Genomic DNA, 9929 nt, shown 5'->3' with positions numbered 1-9929 from the left:
TGCTGTCTTCCAGGGGCTCGTGTTAGGCATATTGTGGAGCGTATTGATAGATTGTTAGAGGGATGCGGGTCTGATCCTGCAGTCATGGTGCATATTGGTACTAATGAAGAAATCAGTGGGAGATGGAGAGTCCTAAAAAATGACTTCAGGGAGTTAGGTAGCAAGCTTAAAGCAAGGACCTCCAAAGTAATATTTTCTGAGATATTACCAGTGCCGTGTGTTAACTCAGTAAGGCAGAAGGAGCTAAGGTCTGTTAATTCATGGCTAAAAACATGGTGTAAAAATGAGGGGTTTGACTTTTTAGAACACTGGGCTGATTTTTCACTAGGGTACAAATTGTACAGTAAGGATGGATTGCACCTGAATGACATGGGTGCAGGTGTGTTGGGGGAAAGGATGGTAGCACGTTTAGAGAACCTTTTAAACTAGGCAAAGGGGGGGAGGGTCAATTAGAACAAAATAGAACAGAGAGATCAGTGTCTGAATATGTCACTCCCTTAATATCTCAAGGAAGGGATGACTTAAGAAATGTCACATTAGAAAGTATAGAGGAAAGTACACCAAGTAGCAGCAGAAATCACATGAAAATTAAATGTATGACAACAAATGCAAGAAGCATGACAGGTAAAATGGGGGAGCTGACACTCTTAGTTGCAGAAGAGGACTATGATGTTATCAGTATAACTGAAACTTGGTGGGATGATTCACATGACTGGGCAGTTAACTTAGAGGGGTATACATTATTTAGGAGGGACAGGAATAATAAAAGAGGTGGAGGAATCTGCATGTATATTAAACCTGACCTTAAACCTACAATAAGGGAAGATATTTATGATACAAGTGACAATGTAGAGACCCTGTGGGTTGAAATAAAGAGTGGGGGGAAAAATCCTAAAAAAATATTACTAGGAACATGCTACAAGCCTCCCAACATTAGTGACCCGGAGGAAACTCAACTACTTATCCAAATAGGTAAGGCTGCTAATAACAGTGCTGTAATTATGGGAGATTTTAACTACCCTGATATAAACTGGGCCAATGAAACTAGTAATTCAGCTAAGGGGGATAGATTTTTAAATGTTCTCAGGGATAACTTCTTGTCACAATTAATAGAGGAGCCAACTAGGAGTAAAGCTATATTGGATTTAGTGCTATCAAACAATACAGATATAATATCAAACATAGAAGTTAAAGAACATTTGGGTAACAGTGATCATAACATGGTCACATTTGAAATCTCTTTTCATATGCAGTGTTTTAAAGGCTTAACTAAGACTTTTAATATCAAGAAAGCAAAATTCAACGATTTAAGGAAATCATTAAATAATATAAATTGGGACAATGTATTTTCTAATAAAAATACAGAGGATAAATGGATAATATTTAAAAATTTGTTAAATAAATATACATATCAATACATACCATATGGTTATAAAAATAAAAATAAAAAAAACTAAGCCGTTATGGCTAAATAAAAATGTGTTAAAAGAAATTAGGAAAAAACGTAGGGCATTTAAATTATTAAAAGAAAATAGTACAGACTCAGCATACAATATTTATAAGGAATGTAACAAAGCATGCAAAAAAGCAATCAAATTAGCCAAAATTGAAAATGAAAAATTAATTGCCAAGGATTCTAAGTCTAACCCTAAAAGGTTCTTTAAGTACATAAATAGCAAAAAATCTAAGAAGGATAATATAGGTACATTAAAATGTGTGGAGGGTAGCATGATAAATAATGACAGGCAGAAGGCTGAGGTACTAAACCAGTTTTTTTCCTCAGTATACACAAGAGAGGAACCATTGAATGATACTTTGGAACAGAATAGAACATGCCAGTCCATACCACTAACTGGGTTTTGTTTAGAGGATATCAGGAAAAAACTAAAAAATATTAAGATAAATAAAACTCCAGGCCCAGATGGAATACACCCAAGGGTGTTAAGTGAACTTAGCACTGTTATAGACAAACCTTTACTCTTAATTTTTCAAGACTCATTATCCTCAGGCATGGTACCCCAGGATTGGCGTAAAGCTGATGTGGTGCCATTCTTCAAAAAGGGAAGCAGGGATGATCCAGGAAGCTATAGACCAGTTAGTCTGACATCAATAGTGGGAAAGATATTTGAAGGGATTATAAGGGATTATATTGATGAGCATATTCGTGTAAACAAGATTATGAGTTCTAATCAGCATGGCTTTAGGAGAAATAGATCATGTCAAACTAATCTAATTAGATTCTACGAGGAAGTAAGTAAAAATATAGATAAAGGGGAATCAGTTGATGTGATATACTTAGATTTTGCAAAGGCATTTGATACAGTGCCACATGAGAGATTAATGCACAAAATTAAGGGACTGGGAATAGCTGAAAATGTTAGCTCATGGATAAATAACTGGATAAAAGATAGGGAGCAACGAGTAGCAGTAAATGGATCATACTCAGATTGGACAAAGGTAATCAGTGGCGTCCCCCAGGGATCAGTACTGGGCCCTGTTCTTTTTAATATTTTTATAAATGACTTGGAGCAAGGATTAAATAGCGACATCTCTATTTTTGCAGATGATACTAAGTTAAGTAAGGTCATTAGGTCAGAGCAGGATGAACTCTCTTTGCAAAGGGATTTGCTAAAATTAGAACTATGGGCAAGTGAATGGAAAATGAGATTTAATACGGAAAAATGTAAGGTTCTACATTTTGGAAGTAAAAATAAGCAGGCTATGTATTTTTTAAATGGGACAAGACTTAGCCAAACACAGGAGGAAAGGGATTTGGGAGTAGTAATAGATAACAAGCTAAAGATGAGTGCACAATGCAAGGCAGCGGCTTCAAAGGCTAATAAGATACTAGCATGTATTAAAAGAGGCATTGATTCAAGGGAGGAAAGCATAATTCTGTCATTATATAAAGCCCTGGTAAGACCTCACCTTGAGTTTGGAGTGCAGTTCTGGGGACCGATTGCTAAAAAAGATATTGCAGAACTAGAAAAAGTTCAGAGAAGGGCCACAAAGCTAATAAGGGGATTGGAGAAATTAACCTATGAGGAGAGGCTAGCCAAACTGGGTCTGTTCTCTTTAGAAAAAAGGCGCTTGAGAGGTGACATGATTACTTTATATAAATATATTCAAGGCCCATATACAGAGATGGCAGAAGCTCTTTTTATTCCAAGAAAATTGGTTCTGACAAGAGGTCATAATTTAAGGTTGGAGGAAAGGAGATTTAATCTCCTGCAACGGAAACGTTTTTTCACTGTAAGAGCAATAAAATTGTGGAACTCATTACCAAAGGAGGTAGTGAATGCCAATACCATAGATACATTTAAAAATAGTCTGGATAAATTTCTGTATATAAACAAAATTCATGGATATTATTGCTAGTATTAAATGGGTCACATTTTAATGGGGTTATTTAAGCTTAACTGGAGCTTTTTGTAAGTATTTTAGATTTGTATAGGTTGAACTCGATGGACTTCAGTCTTTTTTCAACCTTATCTACTATGTTACTATGTTATGTTATGTTCAGCCTTGTCCTCGTCAACACTGACACCTGTGTTAACGAAAGAATTACTAACATGATGTCAGCTCGTCCTTTTGTCGCAGGGCTGAAATGCAGTGGAAATGTTTTTTTGGGGATTAAGTTCATTTTCATGGCAAGGATGGACTTTACAATTAATTGTAATTGATCTGATCACTCTTCATAACATTCTGGAGTATATGCAAATTGCCAGCATAAAAACTAAAACTAAGGCAGCATACTTTGTGAAAATTAATATGTGTGTCATTCTCAAAACTTTTGGCCAGGACTGTATATATATATTTTTTTCTTTTTAATATATATCTATAACTATATATCTATATTAATAAACTATATATATATATATATATATATATATATATATAGTGAGGGCAAAAATTATTTGATCCCTTGCTAATTTTGTATGTTTGCTCACTGACAAATAAATTATCAGTCTATAATTTTAATGGTAGGCTTATTTGAACATTGAGAGACAGAATAACAACAAACAATCCAGAAAAATGCATTTCACCTGGTTGCACTAACAGGTCGCACCCTTCATACTTGCAGTAGCCACCACATTCTGTAACCTGAAATACAAAATAAATAGATGGTAGAGGGAATTTGCAGTACAAATCCATGGTGTATCACACCTTACAAAAAGACTTTAAATACATCTTTGGGAGTGCAGCCAATGAGAACAAATAGTTGAAAAACAGGGGTTATTGGAACACATCCACTTGCAAATAAACAAAATATTTTAAAATGCTGTAAAAAAATGACCTGCAAAAATCAACTTTGCTTTTATCTTAAAATTAGAATCTTAGTCAAACAATACAGCCATATTCTGCTTAGCCAGTCACCAACTTACAAGGTGTCCCAATGTTGACTGGTCCTAACACTACATATTATACTATATATATATATATATATATATATATATATATATATATATATATATATATATATATATATGCCAAAGTGAAAAATGGCACTCACTGGACTTATATAAAAAGTTATCTTTATTAGAACAAGTAAAAAAATGGCATAACGTTTCGGGGTTCTTACAACCCCTTTGTCATATGCCCAAACATGGCCCACCTCAGTGAACCTAAAAACATATGTCTGCATAAGCCCATTACTGTGTTTAAATATACCTCGGTTAACACGAGCCCCAACCACGCTTTCTCATGCGTGTGACGTCATCATGTCAATCACCTGGTACACGTGAGGAGGACGGCTACCATGGTAACCATATACACAGAACAGAACCACATGGAAACATTAGCGTGATACACACATACTGCATGCATAGCGGCCACACCCCCACTGAAATTACCACCCTCCTACATAACATCACAAACATGACGCTGTAGGGGCTGGATCTCAGCACCGGGTAGCTCATCATGGGAATACAGCATACAATCCGCCCATCATAACTTCTATATGTAACCTATAACAAATAGCAGGGGCGTATTAATGCAGAGGCCAACAAGGCCGGTGCCTAGGGCGGCAGATTTGGGCGGGCGGCACTTGCCCCAGCCCAGCCGCTGCAGCTGCACGCATATGTGACTTTAAAAAAAATATTTTATTTTGACAGGCGGCTTACTGCCGAGCACATTCCTGTCTGTTGGGGCAGCCGGCGACCCCAATGTGTCTTTGTAATATACTGGTATATTGGTTTACACTATATCTGACATATTGACAAAGGGTTTTGCAGTTGATCTGTGAAGATCATTAAATCACGTCTGGTCTTAGCCAATTAACACAGCCGCGGCACACATGGCTTGAGGTTGAGGGAGTCATGCACATGCGCGTACGTGATCTCCCAGGCTAAGCGGTTAGGAAGAAAGTGTGACAGGGGAGACTCACTGATCTGTGCGCCCGCCGCCTGGTGAAGAAGATGGAATGAAGTGGCCAGCAGTAAGGCAGTCAGATGAGTGGACAGTCAGGCAGGGACTCCTCACCACTTAACTCAGGTAGGGGCCAGGCAATATCGAGACGGTCCGGACTCCGGAGACTGAGAGTCAGAGTTCTGTCAGACTCAGTACAGAGCTTGCCACTGCCACGATTAAACACGTTTTTTTTAATAATATAGTATTTTTTTCCACTGCAGATAAGATAGGTCTAGTCTAGACCTATCCTATATGCAGTGGAAAAAAATATTATGTATTAAAAAAGTGTTTAATCAAAGTCAAATAGATACATGTAGTCAATAGTATATACTATGCAAATCATCTGAACAGTATCTTAATAAACTGTACACAGCAAATGCGGATATAATCTATCATAATTACTCATCTCTATGAAAAAATTAACGGACCAATCATTAGTGTATCATTAATAATCCTATACTATAAAAGGCCAAGTGTGTTTGTCCGAAGCTGTCATGCGCAGTAGAGACAGCACAAGGACAAACACACCTGGCCTTTGAGTCCTTAGCTGAAGATCTACGCCGTGGCAGAAGTGGGCATGACCGTGTGTGGCCGGGCGTGAATGGGGCGTGGCTGGGCATGAAGGGGCGTGACCGGGCGTGAAGGGGGCGTGGCCGTGCAATAGATAGGGGGGAGGGAGAGAGGGGGAGAGAGACAGCAAAAGACAGGGGGGAGAGAGACAGCAAAAGAGAGGGGGTAGAGAGACAGCAAAAGAGAGAAGGGGAGAGAGACAGCAAAAGAGAGGGGGGAGAGAGACAGCAAAAGAGAGAAGGGGAGAGAGACAGCAAAAGAGAGGGGGGAGAGAGACAGCAAAAGAGAGGGGGAGAGAGACAGCAAAAGAGAGGGGGGAGAGAGACAGCAAAAGAGAGAGGGGGAGAGAGACAGCAAAAGAGAGGGGGGAGAGAGACAGCAAAAGAGAGAGGGGGAGAGAGACAGCAAAAGAGAGAGGGGATAGAGACAGCAAAAGAGAGAGGGGGAGAGAGACAGCAAAAGAGAGGGGGAGAGAGCGCAAAAGAGAGGGGGGAAGAGAGAGCGCAAAAGAGAGAGGGGGAGAGAGACAGCAAAAGAGAGGGGGTAGAGCGCAAAAGAAAGGGGGGTGAGAGCGCAAAAGAGAGGGGGGAGAGAGACAGCAAAAGAGAGAGGGGGACAGAGACAGCAAAAGAGAGAGGGGGAGAGACAGCAAAAGAGAGGGGGAGAGAGACAGCAAAAGAGAGGGGGGATAGAGACAGCAAAAGAGAGAGGGGGAGAGAGACAGCAAAAGAGAGGGGAGAGAGCGCAAAAGAGAAGGGGGGGAGAGCGCAAAAGAGAGGGGGGAAGAGAGAGCGCAAAAGAGGGGGGAGAGAGACAGCAAAAGAGAGGGGGGAAGAGCGCAAAAGAGGGGGGTGGAGAGAGAGTGCAAAAGAGAGGGGGAGAGAGAGCGCAAAAGAGAGGGGTGAGAGAGCGCAAAAGAGAGGGTGAGAGAGAGTGCAAAAGAGAGGGGGAGAGAGTGCAAAAGAAAGGGTGGGAGAGAGAGCGCAAAAGAGAGGGGAGAGAGAGCACAAAAGAGAGGGGGAGAGAGAGTGCAAAAGAGAGGGGAGAGAGAGAAGGGGGAGAGAGCGCAAAAAGATGGGGGAGAGAGAGAGCGCAAAAGAGATGGGGAGAGAGATAGCGCAAAAGAGAGGGGGAGAGAGAGCGTGCAAAAGAGAGGGGGAGAGAGCGCAAAAGAGAGGGGGAGAGAGAGAGTGCAAAAGAGAGGGAAAGATAGAGAGCGCAAAAGAGAGGGGGAGAGAGAGAGCGCAAAAGAGAGGGGGAAAGAGAGCGCGCAAAAGAGAGGGGGGAGAGAGAGAGAGCGCAAAAGAGAGGGGGGAGAGAGAGAGCGCAAAAGAGAGGGGGGAGAGAGAGAGTGCAAAAGAGAGGGGGAGAGAGCACAAAAGAGAGGGGGAGAGAGAGAGCGCAAAAGAGAGGGGGGAGAGAGAGAGTGCAAAAGAGAGGGGGGAGAGAGAACGCAAAAGAGAGGGGGGAGAGAGAGCACAAAAGAGAGAGGGAGAGAGTGAGCGCAAAAGAGAGGGGGGAGAGAGCTCAAAAGAGAGGGGGAGAGAGAGAGCAAAAGAGAGGGGGAGGGAGAGAGTGCAAGAGGTGGGACCGCTGTACTGCAAAAAATGGCCCGTGTGAACGGGCTTTAGGACTAGTTCTATATAATACATATCATCAAAAGAGTGAAATAAACGATGTGAAAAAAATATATAATTCCCCATGTCATAGCTATAACTTAATATGATTATATAAATCCCTTAAAAAAAAACATATTTCCCACCTATGTATCTAACTTAACCTAAATCCTATCGTGTTTCTTCAATTCCAGTTGAGGTATGATAGAAAACAGTGAGATTCTACTAGATTGAACAATCAGGTATAATCATGCTGGTATATCCATATTTTAAGAATATAAGAATCTATACACACACACACACATACAGGTACAAATCCCCAAATCTGGAATTCCAAAAGATTAGAGCCACAATACTTATTCAGGAGGCCAGATAAATTCAAGTCTGCAATTCTATTATTTACAACTAAATTTATTTCTTACCTGGGGTATAGTCTTTTTTTCAAATGATTGTTATTTTAAATTCGCGGGCAGAATTAGGCTTGTGAGGCTTGCGCATCATAACTTCTATATGTAACCTATAACAAATAGATACATGTAGTCAATAGTATATACTATGCAAATCATCTGAACAGTATCTTAATAAACTGTACACAGCAAATGCGGATATAATCTATCATAATTACTCATCTCTATGAAAAAATTAACGGACCAATCATTAGTGTATCATTAATAATCCTATACTATAAAAGGCCAAGTGTGTTTGTCCGAAGCTGTCATGCGCAGTAGAGACAGCACAAGGACAAACACACCTGGCCTTTGAGTCCTTAGCTGAAGATCTGCGCCGTGGCAGAAGTGGGCGTGACCGTGTGTGGCCGGGCGTGAATGGGGCGTGGCCGGACGTGAAGGGGCGTGACCGGGTGTGAAGGGGGCGTGGTCGCGCAATAGATGGAAGATGGGAGTGATAGAGAGAGGGGAGAGAGATAGAGAGGGGGGAGAGAGAAAGAGAGGGGGAGGGAGAGAGGGGGAGAGAGACAGCAAAAGACAGGGGGGAGAGAGACAGCAAAAGAGAGGGGGTAGAGAGACAGCAAAAGAGAGAAGGAGAGACAGACAGCAAAAGAGAGGGGGAGAGAGACAGCAAAAGAGAGGGGGGAGAGTGACAGCAAAAGAGAAGGGGAGAGAGACAGCAAAAGAAAGGGGGGGAGAGAGACAGCAAAAGAGAGAGGGGGAGAGAGACAGCAAAAGAGAGGGGGAGAGAGACAGTAAAAGAGAGAGGGGGAGAGAGACAGCAAAGAGAGAGGGGATAGAGACAGCAAAGAGAGAGGGGGAGAGAGACAGCAAAAGAGAGGGGGAGAGAGCGCAAAAGAGAGGGGGGAAGAGAGAGCGCAAAAGAGAGAGGGGGAGAGAGACAGCAAAAGAGAGGGGGGAGAGCGCAAAAGAGAGAGGGGGAGAGAGCGCAAAAAAGAGGGGGGGAGAGACAGCAAAAGAGAGAGGGGGAGTGAGACAGCAAAAGAGAGAGAAGGAGAGACAGCAAAAGAGAGGGGTAGAAAGACAGCAAAATAGAGGGGGGATAGAGACAGCAAAAGAGAGAGGGGGAGAGAGACAGCAAAAGAGAGGGGGAGAGAGCGCAAAAGAGAAGGGGGGAGAGAGCGCAAAAGAGAGGGGGAAGAGAGAGCGCAAAAGAGGGGGGAGAGAGAGCGCAAAAGAGAGGGTGGAGAGAGTGCAAAAGAGAGGGGTGGAGAGAGAGTGCAAAAGAGAGGGGGAGAGAGAGCGCAAAAGAGAGGGGTGAGAGAGCGCAAAAGAGAGGGGGAGAGAGAGCGCAAAAGAGAGGGAGAGAGAGTGCAAAAGAAAGGGTGGGAGAGAGAGCGCAAAAGAGAGGGGAGAGAGAGCACAAAAGAGAGGGGGAGAGAGAGTGCAAAAGAGAGGGGAGAGAGAGGGGGAGAGAGCGCAAAAAGATGTGGGAGAGAGAGAGCGCAAAAGAGATGGGGGAGAGAGAGAGCGCAAAAGAGAGGGGGAGAGAGAGAGCGCAAAAGAGAGGGGGGAGAGAGAGCACGCAAAAGAGAGTGGGGAGAGAGAGAGAGCGCAAAAGAGAGGGGGGAGAGAGAGAGCGCAAAAGAGGGGGGGGGAGAGACAGCAAAAGAGAGGGGGGAAGAGCGCAAAAGAGGGGGGGGGGGAGCGCAAAAGAGAGGGGGGAGAGAGAGCGCAAAAGAGAGGGTGGAGAGAGTGCAAAAGAGAGGGGTGGAGAGAGAGTGCAAAAGAGAGGGGGAGAGAGAGCGCAAAAGAGAGGGGTGAGAGAGCGCAAAAGAGAGGGGGAGAGAGAGCGCAAAAGAGAGGGAGAGAAAGTGCAAAAGAAAGGGTGGGAGAGAGAGCGCAAAAGAGAGGGGAGAGAGAGCAC

This window comes from Bombina bombina, chromosome 5 (assembly GCF_027579735.1).
Source record: "Bombina bombina isolate aBomBom1 chromosome 5, aBomBom1.pri, whole genome shotgun sequence".
Classification (NCBI taxonomy): domain Eukaryota; kingdom Metazoa; phylum Chordata; class Amphibia; order Anura; family Bombinatoridae; genus Bombina; species Bombina bombina.
Note: the sequence above shows the minus strand (reverse complement) of the source record.